The 13,141-nt window shown below is 36.5% G+C and overlaps 1 non-coding gene across 1 annotated transcript; it reads left to right on the top strand.

Moving 5' to 3' along the window:
* Positions 1-9,423: 9,423 nt before the first annotated feature.
* On the top strand, positions 9,424-9,496 carry TRNAS-GGA (transfer RNA serine (anticodon GGA)). Its single transcript has one exon. It is a non-coding gene; the product is annotated as a tRNA-Ser (tRNA).
* The last annotated feature ends 3,645 nt before the right edge of the window (positions 9,497-13,141 follow it).

Raw genomic sequence — 13,141 nt, 5'->3', positions numbered from 1 at the left:
AGGGTCCCAAAGCCAATTATTAAATTATCAATTCTTCAGAACAGCTGAGACTTGGACTTTATGACATTTCAAACTTATTTATGACACTAGAGATAGGTCTGTCAGTTTCAACTTACATTTTTTGTTATCTGTTCATTCCAAGTAATTCCTCATGACTCTATGAACTATTATTTAATCCCATTTTGCAGGAGTGTTTAATATTTTTTTTTTTCTAAACTTCTTAAGATTTAATCACTAATGTGAACACCATATGTCTCTCCTCATCTTTCTACAGGGTAAAAATGTTAACATCTGTTCTAGTGATACAAACTTTTCTCATTGCTGCCAAACACATTATGGATATTAAAATTGTGTGTACTTCATTTTAAAGTGAACTGAGTTAGCTTATCAGCTGAATGGTTACTATTCATTTGTTTTGTGAAGGAAAACTGAAGGGCTTAGGTGACCCCAGAGTGAGAGTGGATTTAAGGACATGATTTAAGCCTTGAAGTAGTACAGGAAATGTGCAATGTGTAAAAAACGTGGCTGAATTTTTTTTTTTTTCATGTGATGAATATTGATTTTGTTGTCCTTGTTCTCTCTGTAGTTCACTCTCTGTCATACCAAAGCATTTAGGCTATTCTCTGTCCACCATAACTGAGGATGGAAATTTTCAGTGCTAAGTACATAAGGAACATAAATAGTGTTCCAAGGATTTCCATCCCCAGGGTGACCAAGAACCCAGAGAAAGTGTTTATGGCTCTAGCATTGGTGTGAAAAAAGAGCAGCAAAAATAATAGGATTTGAATAAAGTCAGCACAAAGGAAAGAGGAATATTTCAATGAAGACCAGATGGGATGAAGAAAATCTCAAGATTTTCCTATTGAGATATTACATCAATGATTAAGTGAATCCAACAAAAATCTCAAGGTTGGGCAAAAACTCTCAGTTGAGTGAGTTAAAATCTTAGACCACAGTGTTGCTGCTGCTGTTGTTAAGTCACTTCAGTCATGTCTGACTCTGTGTGACCCCATAGACGGCAGCCCATCAGGCTCCCCTCTCCCTGGCATTCTCCAGGCAAGAACACTGGAGTGGGTTGCCATTTCCTTCTCCAATGCATGAAAGTGAAAAGTAAACCACAATGCTATGGGCATTCAAATTAGAAGTTAGCTGAATCATTGAGGAAAATATGTTATTTCTTTCATATACTGGAATTTGTGTTGACATTCATAACTACAAATGTCAAAAGAAAAAAATCAATAGGCCTTTAAGGATTGCATATTTCTTGTCATATTTTAACTGCATTTCCACTTTGACCTGTTGAGTTACTGCTCTTTAAGAAGACACTAACCTGGCATTATTTAAGAGTATCTGGATTTTTTTAAATCACATAATTAAACTTCCTTTTCAATTGTGTTCTAAACATTTCTTAAAGTATTTCATCCTCACGTGAAATACAAATTATTTATGTAGTAATAGTTACTATGAAAATTGTGTTCTCTGATTTCACCAGAATGACTCGTTTAATCTGGTTTCACTTTATAATTGTGTGATCTTATTAATCTACCTCTTTCAGTCTGTTCCCGCCTCTCTGACATAAGACTAAATACAACATTTCACAATTTTTTTTTAAGAACTGTAAAACTAATTGCAGTGGTAGTAGTGGTATTAAAAACAGTACCATAGTAGTGATAGCAATAATGGAAATAGCAGCAATATTATCAAAAGGAAAGAAAGAAAGAAAAAAAAAAAAAAAAACATTCAAAATGTCTTAGCAAGCATAGTGCTAAGCATATTTTCCATGAATTGTGGTAGACGTTTTCTATGGATTAGCTTATTTAATATTCATAGCAACTCTAGAGGTAGGGAATATTTTACCCCATCATATAAATTAAAGAATGTAGGTTCAAAAGATTAAACCAGGTCTTTATAGTACCCAAATGATGCATGTTGGCTATAATTCACATTTAGAGCTTTGTTTCCCAACCACTGTACAAGATATAAAGGAAAACAAGCAAATCAGGCAACAAACACGAACTCTTTCCCTAACCTTTACAGTAGTTCTCAAACACTGGGACATCAGAAATACCTGAAGCACTGTATGATGGCGGTGATCCTGCAGTTTAGGGATTGGACCTTGAGAATAGCTATTGAAGATCAGATTTTTAAAGAGACCCATGAAAGTTATAATGTGATCTAACTGAGTAAAATGTAGGTGTTTACTTATATATGGATAAATGCAGACCATTATCTAATCTGAGAATATCATTAACAAAATAATTCCTGATGTTTGAAATTTCATCTTTAAAAATCATGACTTTCCACTATTATATTTTCTCTTTTTATATGGAATTAATATTTTGGAAGCTATAGTATCAATTCATCACTTCATTGGACACAAGCATAATACATAGATGAATAATATATGACCCCTAGCTTTAAGGGTCTTAATTCTAGAGAATGAAGCTAAACCTACAACTGAATAAGGCATTGAAACTTAAAGACCTTATACAAAAAGACAGGTATACATGGCATCAAAGCAGAGGGTGATCATTCTACTTTAGTTGGAGTATGCAGGATAAAATTGAATTATTGAAAAGTAAAATAATTGGATAAAGGAGCTGATGTTTTAATTTAAATATTGAAATCTAAGAAGTTACAGTAATCAGTATAAACATCAAGTTGGTACAGCATGGGATGGAGCGAGCATGCTATAGTAGATGATGGAATAGCTAGGCAGGTCCCAGAATAAGTATGGCTTTATATATACAAATAAACATTTGGACTTAATGCTAAACACAAGAGTATATTTCTAAAATTTTTAAATCAAATGTGAAATATCTGCGCTGTGATTTAAAAGGAATAGTCTGATGATAGTGTTCAGGCTTTTCTGACCAGGAAGCAGGTCAAGGTTAGCAATATTAATTTTAATATAAAGTAATCCTGAGAAATGAAGAATTTCTTCAATAAAGTGGTAGCAATGTGCATATACAGAGGGAATAAAATTGACAGTCAACAAATGAGATTAATAGGACTTTTGTGTTTTTACTTTTTTTAAAATTATGTGACTAATGTCAGTTCAGTTCCGTTGCTCAGTCATGTCCGACTCTTTGTGACCCCATGAACCACAGCACACCAGGCCTCTCTGTCCATCACCAGCTTCCTAAGTTCACCCAGACCCATGTCCATCGAGTCGGTGATGCCATCCAACCATCTCATCCTCTGTTGTCCCCTTCTCCTCCTGCCCTCAATCCTTCCCAGCATCAGGGTCTTTTCCAATGAGTCAGATTTTTGCATCAGGAGGCCGAAGTATCGGAGTTTCACCTTCAACATCAGTCCTTCCAATGAACACCCAGGACTGATCTCCTTTAGGATGGACTGGCTGTATTTCCTTGCAAGTCCAAGGGACTCTCAAGAGTCTTCTCCAACACCACAGTTCAAAAGCATCAATTCTTTGGCACTCAGCCTTCTTCACAGTCCAACTCTCACATCCATACATGACCACTGGAAACATGAGAGCCTTGACTAGATGGACCTTTGTTGGCAAAATAATGTCTCTGTTTTTGAATATGCTATCTAGGTTGGTCATGACTTTCCTTCCAAGGAGTAAGCATCTTTTAATTTCATTGCTGCAGTCACCATCTGCAGTGATTTTGGATCCAATAAAAATGAAGTTTGACACTTTTTCCACTGTTTCCCCAACTATTTCCCATGAAGTGACAGGACCAGAGGCCATGATCTTCGTTTTCTGAATGTTGAGGTTTAAGCCAACATTTTCACTCTCCTCTTTCACTTTCATCAAGAGGCTTTTTAGTTCCTCTTCACTTCCTGCCATAAGGGTGGTGTCATCTGCATATCCGAGGTTATTGATATTTCGCCCGGCAATCTTGATTCCAGCTAGTGCTTCATCCAGCTCAGCATTTCTCATGATGTACTCTGCATAGAAGTTAAATAAGCCGGTTGTATATATACAACCTTGATTTACTCCTTTTCCTCCTTTCCTACAGTCTGTTGTTCCATGTCCAGTTCTAACTGTTGCTTCCTGACCTGTATACACGTTTCTCAAGAGCCAGGTCAGGTGGTCTGGTACTCCCATCTCTTGAAGAATTTTCCACAGTTTATTGTGATCCCCACAGTCAAAGGCTTTGGCATAGTCAATAAACCAGAAATAGATGTTTTTCTGGAACTCTCTTATGTTTTTGATGATCCACCAGATGTTGGCAATTTGATCTCTGATTCCTCTGCCTTTTCTAAAACCAGCTTGAATAGCTGGAAGTTCACAGTTCGTGTATTCTCCAAGCCTAGCTTGGAGAATTTTGAGCATTATTTTACTAGCATGTGAGATGAGTGCAATTGTGAGGTAGTTTGAACATTCTTTGGCATTGCCTTTCTTTGGGATTGGAATGAAAACTGACCTTTTCCAGTCCTGTGTCCACTGCTGAGCTTTCCAAATTTGTTGGCATTTTGAGTGCAGCACTTTCACAGTGTCATCTTTCATAATTTTAAATAGCTCAATAGGAATTCCATCACTTCCACTAGCTTTGTTTGTAGTGATGCTTCCTAAGGCACACTTGCCTTCACATTCCAGGATGTCTCGCTCTAGGAAAGTGGTCATGCCACCGTGATTATCTGGGTTGTGAAGATCTTTTTTTGTACAGTTCTTCTGTATATTCTTGCCATCTCTTCTTAATATCTTCTGCTTCTGTTAGGTCCATACCATTTCTATCCTTTATTGATCCCATCTTTGCATGAAATAGTCCATCTTTGCATGAAATGTTTTGATAAAACGTGATCCACTGGAGAAGAGAATGGCAAACCACTTCAGTATTCTTGCTTTGTGAACCCCATGAACAGTATGAAAAGGCAAAAAATAGCACACTGAAATATGAACTCCTCAGTTCAGTAGGTGCCCAATATGCTACTGGAGATCAGTGGAGAAATAACTCCAGAAAGAATGAAGAGACAGAGTCAAGGCAAAAACTACACCGAGTCGTGGACATGATTGGTGACAGAAGCAAGATCCAATGCTGTAAACAGCAGTATTGCATAAGAACCTGGAATGTTAGGTACATGAAACAAGGCAAATTAGAAGGGTTCAAACGGGAGATGGCAAGAGTGAACATCAACATTTTAGGAATCAGCAAACTAAAATGGACTGGAATGGGTGAATTTAACTCAGATGACCCTTATATCTACTACCGTGGGAAAGAATCCCTTAAAAGAAATGGAGTAGCCATCATGGTCAACAAGAGTCAGAAATGCAGTACTTGGATGCAATCTCAAAAACAACAGAATGATCTCTGTTCATTTCCAAGGCAAATCATTCAATATCACAGTGATCCAGGCCTATGCCTGACCAGTAACACTGAAGAAGCTGAAGTTGAATGGTTCTATGAAGACCTACAAGACTTTCTAGAACTACCACCCAAAAAAGATGTCCTTTTCATTATAGGGGGCTGGAATGCAAAAGTAGGAAGTCAAGAAACACCTGGAATAACAGGCAAATTTGGCCTTGGATACAGAATGAAGCAGGACAAAGGCTAATAGAGTTCTGCCAAGAGTACCCACTTGTCATAACAAACACCCTCATCCAACAACACAATAGAAGATTCTCCACAGGGACATCACCAGATGGCCAACACTGAAATCATATTGACTATATTCTTTGCAGCCAAAGATGGAGAAACTCTATCTAGTCAGCAAAAACAAGACCAGGAACTGACAGTGGCTCAGATCATGAACTCTTATTGCCAAATTCAGACTTAAATTGAAGAAAATAGGGAAAACTGCTAGACCATTCAGGTATGACCTAAATCAAATCCCCTATGATTATACAGTGGAAGTGAGAAATATATTTAAGGGCCTAGATCTGATAGATAGAGTGCCTGATGAACTATGGATTGGATTTTGTCACATTGTACAGGAGACAGGGATCAAGACCATCCTCAAGAAAAAGAAATACAAAAAGGCAAAATGGTTGTCTCAGGAGGCTTTACAAATAGCTGTGAAAAGAAGAGAAGAGAAAAGCAAAGGAGAAAAGGAATGTTATACCCATTTGAATGCAGAGTTCCTAAGAATAGCATGGGGAGATAAGAGCTTTCCTCAGTGTTCAGTGCAAAGAAATAGAGGAAAACAATAGGATGAGAAAGACTAGAGATCTCTTCAAGAAAATTAGAAATTCCAAGGGAACATTTCATGCAAAGATGGAATAGAAATAATAAATTCAAATTTAAAAAATAGTTCCTTAAACTAAAGGAAATGAGGTGTAATGAAAGATGTAGGTATAGATAATATCTCACTAGGGGCTTCCCCAGTGGCTGTTCAGGGTAAAGAATCCACGTGCAGTGCAGAACACTCAGGAGAAGCAGTTTTGATCCCTAGGTTAGGAAGATCCGCTGGAGAGGGCATGGCAAAGCACTTCAATATTCTTACCTGGACTATCTCATCGACTGAGGAGCCTGGCAGGCTACATTCCACAGAGTCTCAAAGAGTCACATATAACTGAACAAGTACACACAATCTCACTAAAATAGCAGGAAGCTGGAATTCACTTTGTTAAAGAGTGGTTCTGTTGCCTTCAATGACAGAGAAGAATGAGGAAAATTGGGGTAGAGAACTTGAGGAAAACATTCTCAGTTGCTGAATTGCATAATTTGGCCATGATTACTGATTGGGTGCTGGGTAGGTATCAGGATTTCTTAGTGGGAGAAATCATTTCAAAAGGAGAGAAAAGATCACCAGAAAAAAACAGGTTCCTTTTTGCTGTTGTTTGTCCTAACCATGAATTCTTTTCTAACTTCTGGAATCACTCCTGTCTTTTTAAGCACTACACTAAAAAGTACAGTTAATAAGAGTACACTCCTGTTTTTATATGCCATGTTCTTTTGGTCAAATGTATGTCCAGTAGTAAGTACCTGACTCCATTGGACCAAATAGAGCCCTTCATCAAGGCTTTTGCAATTTGGAATAAGAATAACCAGGAATCATTTTTTCTCTGGTGTGGGATTCTATCAAAGGTGAAAATTAGACTCTGAGACTGCTTTTATCACCATGTAGGATGGATAGTCTGAAGTCAGAACAGAAGAAATACTGAAAAAAGAAAAGCACACAAAAGAAAATGAGATAGAAAGGACAATTACCTAGGTGTTCCAGCTCCATTCCAGAACCTCCTATATTGTGGATGTCCAATCTTAAGTTGGAAGTATACTGTTGTATCCTAGTGTATGTCACAAAATAATTCCTTTTGTTTCTGATTTTCAAAAAGACACTTATTAAAACAATGGTTAAACTTTACAAAACTGTAATGAAAACTACACTTCTTTAATCCCCTGCAATAAGTTGGAGCCATATCCACTAGAATATTAATGGAAATGATGTGGATTATTTTCTGGCCAAGTGAGCTAAGAAGCATGGATGCCTTTTCTACCTGTTTTTTTTTTTTTTTTTTTCTTTAAACCTGGATGAAAATTATCTGAAGCCCTAAGGAAATTCAGAAATACAAAAAAGAAATAGTCGAAATCCTTGAACTTTCAAGTGTTGAGAGAGCAGTTAAAGGAAAGCAACAGCTGCTGTAAGTATTTCATAACAGAAAGACAGCCCTGATCTTGTTGTTACTGAAACTGTAGAAAGTATTTGTTATAGAAACTAGTGTTACTCTACCTCTCTAAATATTGCACCAAGAAATTCAAATAAAATTTGAATTTAACTATATCATAATGAAGAACCTCAGTGCGATAGTCATTATTTTGTTCGTTAAACATGAACAGATCTTTTTTTTTTTTTTTTGAAGCATAAAATTCTAAATGGTCCCCTTGTAGGATCAAATGATCAGTTCTGGTCAAGACTTATCAGCAGAATTGGCATAAATCATTTCCCTGTAAGAGGTTTAATTTGCACTGTGAAACAAAATTGAATTTTTTTTTTCCCCATTCTTTTCCTTTGATAACTCTACTTACATATATAGCAACTTCTTTGCAATTGTAAAGCCTCTCTGATTCTTATATTATTATTTATATTGTATCTCAGTGCTTTGTTTCAGAATGTTTCTTTTGTGGTGTCTTTAAATTCAATAATGTTTTCTTCTGCAGTGTCTAACCTGATGAAAACCCTGTCCCTAACCACTATATTTTTCATCTTGAATATTGCGGTTTTCTATGCTTAAAGTTTTATTTGCTCCATTTTTATACCTTCTATGTCTCTTTAAAACTGTTCATTCCTTCCTCTAGTTGCTTGGATATCTGAAATACAGGTATAATAATTGCTAATACAGTTATGATAATTGCTTTTAATGTCCTTATCTATTAAAACAGCATATGTGTCAATTCTGCATGTGTTTTGATTGACAGATCATGCTTTTCCTCAGGGAGAGAATTACCCTACCTCTTTGCATACCTGGTAATTTTTAACTAAATACCAGATACTGTGACTCTAATTTTACAAGAAGCTGAATTTTATTTTGTACTCTTTCAAATAATTTTGTGCTTTGTTCTGAGATTCATTAAAGTTACTTGAAAATAGTCTGATCTATTTGGGCTTGCTTTTCACTTTTGTTAGCTTGGACCAGAGAAAACTTTATCTGAAGTTTAAGTCCAGTGCCTCATGAACTGTGTTGGTTTCAACTCTGAGTGCTGAAAATTGTCACCATTCTCAGACAGGTGTGAGATCAGATCGGTATTTCCACTGGTTCTCTCAGGCTTTTCTTCCTGAGCCTCCTGCAGTTGTTTCATATGTCTGCTAAATACTCAAATGGGGCCATCTGTGATTTTCAGGAGTTCTTTACCTGTGTGTAACTCTTCTCTCTGGTATCTTACGTTGTCAATTCTAGCCGCTTCTGTCTCCCTGCCCTTTCTGTTCCTTCTTTTAAAAATGGGGAATCCATTAAACCCTATCTGAGATCCGTCATTCTGTACTGTGATACAGGAAGTCTTAAGACTGAACTAGTTACATAATTTGTAGGCTCTCTGCAAAAAGAAAAGTACAAGAGCCCTTTTTCAAACATTACTAAGAATTTAAAGAAAGTGACAGTGGGCATTGCACTAAATATTGGACTCTGTTTCTTGGGTATGAAGCCAACCTACTCAAGGCATTGATTAAAGATGACAGTAGCACTCTTCTAGTTGTTTCTATATCTCATGGTTTGCTATCCATCATTGTCCAATGCCTGGTGGCCTTAAAACTACATTTTACTTTTTTCTGATTTTTAGATTTTTTCAGATGAAAGCAAATCCTTTCTTTGTTACTCTCCCTTGGCCAGAATTGAAATTTCTCCTTACTAATGAAATTCTCAGTTATATAGGGGCCTTTTTACCTTGAAATTATGTTAGTGTAATAATTATTTTCCTTGGATTTTAGCAATTCAGTTTGTAAAGTAGAACTAGATGGTAAATGGCATTGTTTTATTTAGTATTCATTTATAATCAGATACATATAGCTGGATTGCTACCTTCCCTGATGGCTCAGAGGTTAAAGCGTCTGCCTGGAATGCGGGAGACCCAGGTTCGATCCCTGGGTCGGGAAGATCCCCTGGAGAAGGAAATGGCAACCCACTCCAGTACTCTTGCCTGGAGAATCCCATGAAGGGAGGAGCCTGGTAGGCTACAGTCCATGGGGTCACAAAGAGTCGGACACGACTGAGCAACTTCACTTCGCTTCTGTGCTTGATTGTGATAAAATTTGAGATTTCCTGGCCAGTTGTACTATTAATTGTTGTTCAAGTACCTGGATGAACAATAATTGTGGACTTTCTCTTTATATGAGCAGATATTCTGGGCATCTGATCTTGAAAACTACCTATAATTACTTTAATTAGAGCACAGAGTAAAGAATTCATTTTCTGCAGGAACTTGATAGGTGATGCAAATGAATATCGAAGGTTAGTATAAGATAGTACTGGGGTAAAGGAGCCTTTGAATGACAGAAGCAGGCAGGCAAAGAATGTGTCATTTTTTAAAGAAGCTACAGATATATTTGTTGATGTGAAAAAATAATCATAAAATATTATACAGGCCCTAAGTATATGATATCCATGTGCTTCTTTCTGAGTCTGCATTTTGTTTTGCAATCAATGCCTTAAAGCATTGTTTTTGATATTTATATATATAATCTCAAATATATATAATTATATATACATAATTATATATATATATATATATATATATATATAATCAAGGAAAGCCTATTCAAAAAGAATGATATAGAAACAAAACAAACTAGAATAAACCGGAATGACTAGTTGAAGCTGTGAAGCTGTGAAGGGATGTCAGTGCTCGGAACTGTCCATACCTCCCCCACAGACTGATGATCCCTGGATGAGAATATATCAAGTTGCTTTCTTAGAAATCAAATGGATAAAATTTTGCACTGGATGACCAGCTGTTTTCCTCAACCAAAGATGGTAAAAGCATTGCATTTTGAACTATTCTTGCAAATATAGTAACCACTAACCACTTGTGGTTATTAGGTACCTGAAATGTGGTCCAATATTATCTACCCACCATATTTTATAGACAAAGTAAAGGAAAAGGTAAAATACATGGAGAGTAATTTAAGCATCGATTCCATGTCAAAATAATCTGGGTTTAGTGAATTAATTGAAATGTATTATTTGCATTAACCATACCTTTTTGAAAAATTTTAATGCAGATACTTGATATAAAAAATTGAATGGGTCTCTCATTTTGCTTTAGTGTACAGTGCAGGTGCAAAACTCTCAGAGAATGCTGGAGAGTAACAATGCATAGATCATGCTGGCAATGAATTTTTCTTGAACTCTCAATATTTGAAAGACTGAACCAAAGAGTTTTTTTAATTTAAATTTATTTATTTTAATTGGAGGCTAATTACTTTACAATATTGTATTGGTTTTGCCATACATCAACATGAATCCACCACAGGTATACATGTGTTCCCCATCCTGAACCCCCTGCCTCCTCCCTCCTCGTACCATCCTTCTGGGTCGTCTCAGTGCACCAGCCCCAAGCATCCAGTATCATGCCTCAAACCTGGACTGGTGATTCGTTTCATATATGATATTATACATGTTTCAATGCCATTCTCCCAAATCATCCCACCCTCGTCCTCTCCCACAGAGTCCAAAAGACTGTCCTATACATCTGTGTCTCTTTTGCTGTCTCACATACAGGGTTATCATTACCATCTTCCTAAATTCCATATACATGTGCTAGTATACTGTATTGGTGTTTTTCTTTCTGGCTTACTTCACTCTGTATAATAGGCTCCAGTTTCATCCACCTCATTAGAACTGATTCAAATGTATTCTTTTTAATGGCTGAGTAATACTCCATTGTGTATATGTACCACAGCTTTCTTATCCATTCATCTGCTGATGGACATCTATGTTGCTAGCTATTTTTATTTTTGAATCCTTTCAAATATTTTATAAATTACCATTATAAATGGCATAAGATTTTTCTTTCATTTCTTCTTTCCTTCAGCAGCCTTGCTATTTTTGCTAAAGTATGCTTTTCCACATGTATATTATTTCAAACATCTTATCTTTATTGAATTTTGTACTCAAAATAACTGTGTGGTAAGACAAACTATATCTCCCTTTTACAAAGGAAATCTTTGACTCATTTTCTTCTAGGGAACAGAATAGCTTATAACAACACTTCTTCAGTGAATAATTTATAGTTTAGTTATTCATTCAATACTTAGTCAAGGATTATTTTTCCTTATTTTTACAAAACTAATACTTTTGAAAAAGCTATCTTCAGCATCATTCTTTAGTAGCTCCACATGCTACTTATTCATGTAGATGAATTCGCTGTGCTTCCCTAAGCTAGCATTTCACTTGGATATTACACCTGTGACCAGTGCCACTGCAGATCTACCTCTCACACTTGTCAGAATGGCCATCATCAAAAAAACTACTAGCAGTAAATGCTAGAGAGGATGTGGAGAAAAAGGAGCCCTCTTACACTGTTGGCGGAAATGTAAATTGATGCAGCCACTATGGAGAATGGTATGGAGCTTTCTTAAAAAACTAAAAATAAAACTAACATACGACTCAGCAATCCTACTCTTGGAAATATACCCAGAGAAAACTATAATTCCAAAATAAATATGCGCTCCAAAAGTCATTGCATTATTATTTATAGTAGCCAGGACATGGAGGTAACCTAAATGTCCATCAACAGAAGAATGGATAGGGAAGCTATATATATATATACCCACACACACAATGAAATATTACTCATCCATAAAAAACTACAAGATTGTGCCATTTGCAGAGACATGGATGGACCTAGAGACTGTCATAGAGAGTGAAGTGAGTCAGAAAGAGAAAAGCAAATATCATATGTTAACACATGTATGTAGAATCTAGAAAAATGGTATGGATGAATCTATTTCAAAGCAGAAACAGAGACACAGACATACAGAACAAATGTATGGACACCATAAGAGGAAAAGGGGGTGGGATGAATTGGGAGATTGGACTGATATATATACAACACTATGTATAAAATAGATAACTAACACAAACTTGCTATATAACACAGCAAAATCTACTCAATGCTTTGTGGTGATCTAAATGAGAAGGAAATCCAAAAGAAAGGGAGCATATGTGTATGTATAGGTGATTTGCTTTGCTCTACAAGAGAAACTAGCACAACATTGTAAAGCAATTACACCATACCATAGGTATACCATAGGTTACTCAGTCGTGTCCGACTCTTTGAGACCCCATGAACTGTAGCCTTTCAGGCTCCTCCATCCATGGGATTTTCCAGGCAAGAGTGCTGGAATGGATTGCCATTTCCTTCTCCAGGGGATCTTCCCAACCCAGGAATCGAACCCAGGTCTCCCACATTGTAGGCAGACACTTTACTGTCTGAGCCACCAGGGAAGCCCCAAAAAGCAACTATACTTAATAAAATTAAAAAAAATAATAATAATAACTTCAGCCTGTGATAATTTAGGGAAGGAAGGTTGTATTATGAAGTCCAATATTTCTATTTTTCCTCAAATAATGTCCCATAGTGCAAATAAATTGGCTACAGTTCTGAACTGAGGTCTACTTCATGGAAATAATAATTTCATGAAGTTGCAGCTGTACACAATCACCAGCTAAAGTATTTGAGGTGTGCTCACAATTGCCTGCTGGTGGTAGACCATCAGGGTGTGGCCAAATATGTTCTCA

This window comes from Capricornis sumatraensis, chromosome 1 (assembly GCF_032405125.1).
Source record: "Capricornis sumatraensis isolate serow.1 chromosome 1, serow.2, whole genome shotgun sequence".
Lineage (NCBI taxonomy): Eukaryota > Metazoa > Chordata > Mammalia > Artiodactyla > Bovidae > Capricornis > Capricornis sumatraensis.
Note: the sequence above shows the minus strand (reverse complement) of the source record. Positions and strands in the feature narration are given on the sequence as shown.